Below are 9,794 nucleotides of genomic sequence, written 5' to 3' on the forward strand. Positions count from 1 at the left end.
AAGTTATGCATTTCATGTGAAAACTTTATGCATCTTTGTGTGAAACTATATGCATCTAAAATATATCTATTTTGAGAAAATCTAAAAAAATATATATATTTTTTTAATTATTAAATCCAAAAATTACATTCCAATTTTACCCCTCCAGATTTTGCCTTGGAATCCTTGCCACGTGTCACCATCTTGATGCGCCACATGTCATAAATGTGTGGTCAAGATTTGGATCTAGGGATCTATTATAAGCATTGGGATATATATGATCCCATTCCTATATATATATATATATATATATATATATATATATATATATATATATATATATATATATATGGAAGGGTTACCGTGAGAACACCTCTTAAAATAATACGAATTTTATGCTACATTTGTTATTCGAACTCAGGACCAATAATTCATCCAACAGGATTACGAATCAACTGTAGATCTTGATTATTTAAGGGCTTAAAATTGTTCTTATGTCAATATTTTAAGAAATGTTTTTATTTTAGCCTCCACACACACACGCGCACACATATATATATATAGGGGGCCGCTCCAATGAGACCCTCTAATTTTAGTGAGATCTAGGGCACTATCTGGTGCGTTTATTTTATCAATCTTATGGCTGATATTGTATCTGGAGGGTAATTTTTTCTCGCAGGGTTCAAATCCTGGAGGGAGCATAATATTTTAAATTTTGTTATTCATCAGTATATACTGCATTGTTCATCAGTATATACGGCTCTGTTCATCAGTTTATATGTCTTATTCATTACGAATTTTTTAAATTTTATTTTTCATCAGTATATACATCTTGTTCATTAGATACACGTTTTGTTCATTAGTATTATATGTCTTATTCATTGTACTCATGTTACACGAAAAATAGGGGGTCTCACTGGAGCGCGCCCCTATATATATATATATATATATATATATAATAGGGGGTTATGGTTTCCTGTATATATCGGGGGTGGGTTATGATTAGGCAAAAGTCTATAATTTCGTAATACAATTGTACTCATAATTTTTGGGTAATGCTATATAATACTCCCTCCATTTTGGAAGAGTATTTTTGGTTTGTTCGACACGAGTTTTAATAAATAGTAGTGTTATTTGGATAAAATATGTTCAAAAAAAAATATTTTATAAAATTAATTTATTTAAATTTTTTTTGTTCAAATTTAAAAGGAATTTAGTTAGTTTTGTTGTTTTGTCCATGTGGTAGTTTTTTGTAATTTTATAATAAATATGTTTTTTATTATGTTTTTGTAATTTTTGTATTTAAAAAAATAACAACAGTTAAAAAAATATTGAAAAATTACAAGAAAAAACTACAATGTGGAAAAAACAATAAAACTAACTAAATCCTTTTATTTCGGAACCAATTTTTCTAAATCAATCGATTTTTTAAAAGTATTTAACCATTTTTTGTCCAGATATATTTTGTCAAAATAGCAATATTGTTAAATGTTAGGTAATTGTGTTGTGAGTGGAGATATGGATTCACTTTTATGTGTGAAGCGGAGAAATAATTGTGGGCTATAGTGGTGTGTCATGTTCTTAAATGAGTAGTGCTATTCTTATGGACGGATCAAAAGAAAAAACATATATTTATGGGATGGAGAGACTATATTATTATTGCTTATTTTGATAGCACAAATTCTCCTGTGGCACCCGGGTGCACAATGACATTTCGATAACATGATAGTGTCATTTCAATATAGTGTTAGTGTCATTTCGCGACAGTGTTATTTATATAACATGATAGTGTCATTTGTAAAATAAAATAGTGTTAGTGTCATTTCAAGATAGTGTTAGTATTAGTGTCATTTAATATAAGTGTTAGTGTCATTTTGCACCTAAGTGCACGGTGCACCCGAGTGCACAGGAGACACCTTTTTTTTTTTCAAACAGAAGACCACCTCTTTTGATAATACATTATAAATGCATCTATATGGTAATGTATTTTTGATGCACTTTTGAATTCGTATATATACTTTTATGTTAGGTCCGAAGGGTCTCGAATAGGTGTATGAGGGGGGGGGGGGAGAATACACCTATGGGCTATTTTTCTCCTCTAAAACAGAGGGATCTCAAGACAGAGATCAAAACGAAACTTTACAAGCAAACTAAGACACCTGTTAACAGAAAGGAGTTTTGACCAAACAGGGTTGACGACTAATACTGAAAAACTCTTCAGTAAGGAGTTATCAGTTAGGTTACTGGAACTTAACTGATGCACGTAAAGGCTTCAGTCGAGTTTCCTAAACCAGAGATGATATCACTCTTCCTGACTATCAGAGGATAGATCAATCAGACTGATATCATACGCAGCGGAAATAACTTTGTTTCGTAATAGCCTCGATTGAGCACATTGTTAATCTTAGGTTTCTCTTTGCAGTTAATCAGAATTCAGTTTATCAAATGAAAGAACACAAGTAAGAATGTAAAACTGAAAGCTGTAAATAACACAGAGACTTTTACGTGGTTCGGAAAACACTTTCTACATCCACGGTCGGTTGATCAGACCAACAATCCACTCCGCAAGTGCTTAACTGGTGCACTGCAAACGAACCGTGTGCTTGCCGGGTGCACACAACCGTACCACTGAAGATTTCACTCTTCAGTACAACCACTTCACTCGCGTTGGATTTCTCACTTCTAGGACGACCTTGCACTAGGATCTCACGGAGTCAGAGTACCTTCCTGAACTCCTTTACCACTCAAACACTCGATTCTATCTCTCGAAAGGAGGTTTGAAAACTTGCCAACTATACGTCAAAGAACAAGTTCTTTGGAGCAAGTTTGACCTAGGCTTCTGGGTAAACAGAGGTTTGCCTAAGGTCTAAGAGAATGCGTGTAATCAGCAGTGACTGATTTTTGACTTTGGAATTCTCTTCTTCGATTCAAGCTTTGGGGAGGTTAAGCTTTTGGCTGAGTAACTATTTTGGCAGAGTTTCAGCTTATGTCGTTGAATCGGTGAAGATTGAAGTGATCCTCGAGCGCTATTTATAGGAGAGGTCTTGAATAGATCCGTTGGCGGAGAACGTCTTCAAGATTTTTTCCGTTGGAGAGCTTTTCGAATTTGGGTCGAGGCTTCAATCTTTGAGGTTCCTTGTTTGGTGGGAACGGCTATATTGAAGAGCATGAGATGTGACGTCTCTGATAAAGTAGCCACCAAATAGGAATGACCTCTGCAGAGAGGGATGATCCTAAGATCTCTGCATTTAATGCGGCTGTACTTTTAGAGTACGTGGCTTCCTTTGAACGTTGGAAGTTCAGTCTGAGGAAGAATGTTTAACTGATACTTGACTTTAGTATCAGCCCGCTGAGTCCACGCGGCATGCATTAAGTAATCAATTTCGAACTGATTCTTCAACTGATACTTCAGTTGGTATCTTCAGTCTTCAGTCTTCAGTCCTTCGTCCTTCAGTCTTCAGTCTTCAGAACCGCAAGCTAAACTAGAAACGAACTCTAATACTTGAGTTCAAACAGTTCTAGTCTATTACAAAAAAGACCTATGGATTTTGGTATCATCAAAACAAAGATTATGATATTCCACAAAGTTCCCAACAATTTCCCCCTTTTTGATGATGCCAAAACCACACAGCAGTTCTAGACAAACAAAAAGACTGAACTCAGAGCACAAGTTCTAAATCAGGGTGAATACTATTCCCCCTTAACATTAGAACCTAAAAACTTGTACTTAGAGTCAAGAACGCAACAGTTCTAACACAGAACAAGGAGAAGACAGTAAAACATTAATCAGAGCCTCGACAAAGAGTCATTGTCTTCAGGTTGAGATCAAAAGAAGTTTTTTTCATTAAAGTAAGACTGATAAGACATCAGTCGAGGTACAGAGCAAGACTTACATTGGAGTAAAAAGAAAAACAAAAAACATCATAGGAAACCCATGGACTCCAGCAGTCTGCATCGCTGCACCTTGAACTTCTTGATCTTCATCTTCTGTCTTCGTGTTCCTAAGCTTGTTCCACTCTCACTTGTTTTCCGTTGATTTGAGGTCTTTACTGGAACATCATCCTTACAACTTCTGGTGATCCTTTTGCTTTACCATCTCCAGTCAAGTAAGAAGATGCAGGAAAAACCTTTGAGAAGGTTTCTCTCTGACTTCCTACTTTCCCCCGTTTTGGCAACATAAAAAAGAGAGCTGATGATGGAAGCTATGATCGGATGGGACTTCAACTCCAACTCTCAAGCACTTGTGGAAGGACTTGAGAAGAGAAATGAGTCCAGAGATGCAGAAGGAGGAAGACGCCAGTGGGGAGGTAGAGAGATGAGAAGGGAGACGGAGAAGTGAAGGAGACGGAGAGATGGAGAGGAGCAGTGTGAAGGAAAGGAAAGTATGCATAGCATCTTGGAGATATTCATGTGATGCGGCTATGCATACAGTCCTAGGGGAGAGGTAGAGAGACAAGGAAAGGTGGGAAAGAGGAGTGCTAGAAGTGAGGAGGGAAAACGAAGGAAATGCATGGCGAGCCTTTTGGTGAAAGAAGTATGGCAAAAAGCGGCTCGTCATACATGTAGGGAGAGAAAGTGAGGATGGAGAATCGAATCAGTGATAGTCGTGAGGACTAGCACTGTCGATATTGTGCCGGTTGACAACGAGCTCCTGCTCATTGCTGTTGCACCACACGAAAGCTTCACAAAAAGATGAGAAGCTTGCCTGAGAAACAGGTGAAGTCCGTCTTCTTGAGACAGGTACTTCAAACCGTATGGTCCGGGCATGAGGATGGAAGACACTCGCTTCGCTGGATACAAGTGAGGGTAGAGCAAGCTTTGACGTCGGAGAGACGTTGAGATCCAGTGGAAGGGTCCGGTGAAGACCAAGTATGTGAGCGTCATTCTCCCACTCCATGACTTTGCAGTGAAGGCTGTGGAGAGTTGTTAGTTGATGCAGAAAATATGTGAAGACATCATGGTATTAATACACAAATTTTACCAAGTAAGAAGATGAAAAGTTTTTCGAAAACTATGCCTAAAATGTTTTTGAAGTAAAAATTTACGTCCGCCGTCACTGCAGGGGACAGAAGCTTCAAAAGGTGAGAGATATCATTGCATTATGTCATGTCAATGAGATTCTCAAGAAATTTGATCACAGAGGCAAAAGGTTTGAAAGATTTTTAGAGAAGATCAGGACAAGTTCAATCAAATACGAATTTTCCCTTTTAAAAAGTACTTGTCCTTCTCGGATATTCCATTTTCCAACAAGCAGTTAAAGTTTTTGAAAGAAACTGATCAGTTAGAGAAAGATTTTGAATTTAAAACACGAAGCTCTTAACTGAAATAACTAATTTTAAATAGTAAGTTAAAAAAAATACTTACTGATCGACGGATCATTGTAGTCAGTCGATACCACTTGATCCTGGTTGACTTATCAGGATGAGTTTCCTTCAGATGAGCGCTTGTCTTCATTGCTTTCCACGTCAGCGGTCGTAGAACAGCAGTTGGTTCACCACCAGTCAGCATGACTGTTTGAGAAAATCTTCAAACACAGCATCACTCTTCTAGGTTGATGAGGCCGATCTTTCCACACAGATCGTTGAACCTTTCTTCTGGAAGAGCCTTGGTCAGCAAGTCCGCTCTCTGAACAGTAGTTGGAATCCATTCTATAGAGATATCCTTCTTTTCGACGTGATCACGAATAAAGTGATGTTGAATAGCAATATGCTTGACTCTGGTGTGATGAACTGGATTCTGGGAGATTGCAATAGCACTGGAGCTGTCGCAATAGATTGGGACTTCCTTTTCGTCTATCCCATAGTCCTTCAACTGTTGGACTAACCATAGGAGTTGTGAACAGCAGCTTCCCGCAGCAACATATTCAGCTTCAGTTGTGGAGGTGGCGACTGAAGTCTGCTTCTTTGAAAACCATGAGATGAGCTTGTTTCCTATGAATTGACAGGTTCCGGAGGTTGATTTGCGATCAATTTTGCATCCTGCAAAATCTGAGTCTGAATATCCGGTGAGCTTGAAGTCGTCGTCAGCTGGGTACCACAATCCTAAATTGGGTGTGCCTTTGAGATATCGCAAAATTCGTTTTGCTGCATCCATATGAGCTTCCTTTGGATTTGACTGATATCTCGCACAAACCCCGACTGCATATGCGATATCTGGTCTGCTCGCAGTCAAATACAGCAATGATCCAATGATTTCTCTGTACTTGGTTGAAGATGCAGATTTCCCTTCTGATCCTGGATCAACTTTCCAGTTTGTATTCATTGGGATCTTGACTGATTTCATATGCTGAATACCGAACTTGGCTATCAGTTCCTTGGCATACTTGGAATGATTGATCAGTATTCCTTCGCTGGTCTGCTTGACTTGCAATCCTAGAAAGAAATTCATTTCTCCCATCATGAACATCTAGAATTTGTTGGTCATGATATCAGCGAACTTCTTGCACATGCGTTCGGATTTGGATCCGAAAATTATGTCATCGACATAAATTTGAACAAGCAAGAGATCTTCTCCATCTTTGAGAGTGAACAACGTTCTGTCTACAAATCATTTCTTGAAACCTTGTTCAACAAGATACTCAGAGAGAGTATCATACCATGCTCTTGGAGCTTGCTTCAAGCCATAGAGTGCTTTCTTCAGCTTGTACACCTTTTCTGGTCCTACAACCTCAAATCCTGGAGGTTGTTCCACGTAGAATTCATCGGTGAGCACTCCATTGAGAAATGCACACTTCACATCCATTTGGTGTACCTTGAATCCTTTGTGAGCTGCGAAGGCTAAGAAGAGTCTGACTGCTTCCAATCTGGCAACTGGGGCAAACGTCTCATCGTAGTCGATACCTTCTTCTTGACTGTAACCTTTTGCTACAAGCCTTGCTTTGTTTCTCACAATATTTCCTTCTTCGTCTTTCTTGTTTTTGAAAATCCATTTCAAACCAATCACCTTTGCATCGTCCGGTCGATCCACAAGCTCCCAAACTGAATTTCGATTGAATTCATTAAGTTCTTCTTGCATTGCGATGACCCATTAAGTGGACTTCAAAGCTTCTTCGACATCCTTGGGCTCTGTAGATGATAAGAAACAGCTGAAATTCTTATCTTCATTGATGCAGTTCTGGTTGATATCAAAGACGAGGTTGCACATTGATCTTCGAGTCTTGACACCGTCTGATGGTTCTCCTTTGAATGGAGTTCAAACCATCTTCGATACTTCTTGATCTCTTCTGGTGATGGTGGGGCTTCTTCAGTCAGAATGGTTCTGAAGTGTTGAGTACCTTCTGGAGCAGGGGAGAGTTGAGCTGGACCTGCTTCGGCATATTCAACTCGTTCTTCGGCAACTGGAGTTCCCCCTTGACTGATGCCATCTGCATTGGCTCCAGTCTGAGCTTTAGACCTTTGGCTGATCTTCTGATACTGAAGCTTCTCAGTATATTCATCTTTTTCTGGTCCCCACACCAAGACAGTAGAAGGCTCGGTGTTGTCGATTTCAGTCTTGGAAACTTCAGTGTTCTCAACACTTCTTTCAGTTTCCTGTTTCCTGAAATCATTTGTACACTCATCAAAAACAACATGTGGTATTTCTTCAACACAAAGAGTTTGAGAGTTAAACACTCGATAGGCTTTGCTGGATCGTTCTGTTCCAGAGTATCCAAGAAAAATTCCTGGATCAGCCTTGCTATCAAATGTGTTTAACATCTTCTTATCATTGTTGTGGATAAAACACCTAGAACCGAAAGCATGAAAATATGCAATTGAAGGCTTCATGTTCTTCCATAGCTCGTATGGAGTTTTTCCATGTCTTTGAGTGAGGAAAGAGCGATTTTGCGTGTAGCATGCGTTGTTGACTGCTTCGGCCCAAAACTTCAAGGGGAGTTTTGATTCGGCTAGCATCGTCCTTGTTGCTTCCTTCAAAGGCCTGGTTTTTCTTTCTGCAACTCCGTTCTGTTGAGGAGTCCTTGCTGCAGAAGTTTGATGTTGATTCCTTGTTCCTTACAATACTCACGAATGACAGTATTGAGGAATTCAGTCCCACGATCTGATCTGATGCTGATGATGTTGACTTCCTTTTCAACGCTCAGTCTTCTCAGCAGCTTTGGCAATTTCAGTAGTGTCTCTCTCTTGGTGTAGAGAAAGATAACCCAAGTATATCGTGAATAATCATCCACAACAACTAAGGTGTACTTCCTACCGTTGTTGCTTCTTGGAGAGATTGGGCCAAACAGATCCATGTGAAGTAGTTGAAGAATCCTTCCAGAGGAGTGTCCTGACTTTGACTTAAATGACGTCCTTGTCTGCTTTTCTCTTTGACATGCTTCACATTCTTGCTTCTTCTGGAACACAATAGAAGGCAAACCTTCTAACAGTTGATGTTTAGCAAGCTTGTTGATCGTCTTGAAATTGAGGTGGTTGAGTCTCCTGTGCCACAGCCAGTTGAGCTCCGAGCTGCTTTTGCTGATGAGACACGTTTCTGGAGGGCTGTCTTCCCATGAGACGACGTAGAGACTTCCTTGTCTGAATCCTTTCAGAACCACCTTTCTTTGATTATTTCTAACAGTGAATTCATCATTTTTGATCTTCACTGTGAAATCGCTGTCACAAAATTGACTCACAGACAACAAATTATGTTTAAGACCAGAAACAAAGCTAACATTACTGATACTGACGTTACCCATGTCGAGCACACCATAGCCTTTTGTTTCTCCGATTGAGTTATCTCCGAATGCAATTTTGGATCCAGCTTTCTCAACATACTAAGATAGATATTCTTTGTAGCCTGTCATATGCTTCGAGCAGCCGCTATCCAGATACCATGTTCTGATTGAAGCTTTAACTTCTTCCTTCTTTTTATGTTTCCTGTTTTTGACCTGCAAGGAAGAGTTAATTTAGGTACCCAATTAAGATTTGAGTCCTTCAATGTTAGCTCGAGTTCCCTTTGGAACCCATATCTGCCTCAGAACTGGTCTTGCCGATCTCTTGCGCTTTGCTGGTCGTTTGACTGAAGTAGTTGGCGCTTCAGTTGGCACATGAGCATTCTTCTGTTGAGCTTTCCTTTTGAAGGCCTCACTCTTGTAGGAGTTCTATCTGATGAGTTGTTGAGGTCTTCTTTGCTCGACGAAGTATCTTCCTTGAGATACTATAGTCATTCTAGACTGATGGAGACTTGACTGATATCGTGGAACATGAGTCATATGAAGTCTAGTCGCTTATCGTCGTGGATGTCGCTTGACTCGTCTGGACCCATCATTGCTTTGTCTCCATAGATGTTGTTCTTTCTGAAACTGAACTGATTTCCATTTCTGACTGATGTTGTTGTTATTCCCCCTTGACTGGTGAGGAAGATTCTTCTTGATTCCTGATGTTCCTTCCCCGATCTTTGACTGAAATCTGCTTTCTAGTCTTCTCAGTAGAATGATCTGGTTGGGGGCCTCATTTGCTCGTCTGTAGCTTTGTGGATGAGGAACATTTGTTCTTGCCATCAGTTTGCGTTTGCGAACTTCATCCATATCATGATCTCTTGATTCTTCTGATGTGTTGTTTTCAGAAGTATCGTCCTTTGCATTGATCATGACATTATTTCCTTTATCAACAGCAGCAACCTTTCCTCCAATGCTTTCAACGATGCCTTTAGATGGAAAGTTGCTCATCATGGGAGACTTCATCATGCAATCCTTGACTGTTTCTTCCAGTTTGTGATTGAGCCTCTTGATTTCATGAGATGCTCTATCACATTCTGAGTTGGAGATTCTGAGCTTTTCTTCCAGTTGACTGTTCTCCATGATCAGCTGATCAAGACAAGTTTCATCCGGAAAGTAGATG

Source organism: Salvia miltiorrhiza, chromosome 4 (assembly GCF_028751815.1).
Source record: "Salvia miltiorrhiza cultivar Shanhuang (shh) chromosome 4, IMPLAD_Smil_shh, whole genome shotgun sequence".
NCBI lineage: Eukaryota > Viridiplantae > Streptophyta > Magnoliopsida > Lamiales > Lamiaceae > Salvia > Salvia miltiorrhiza.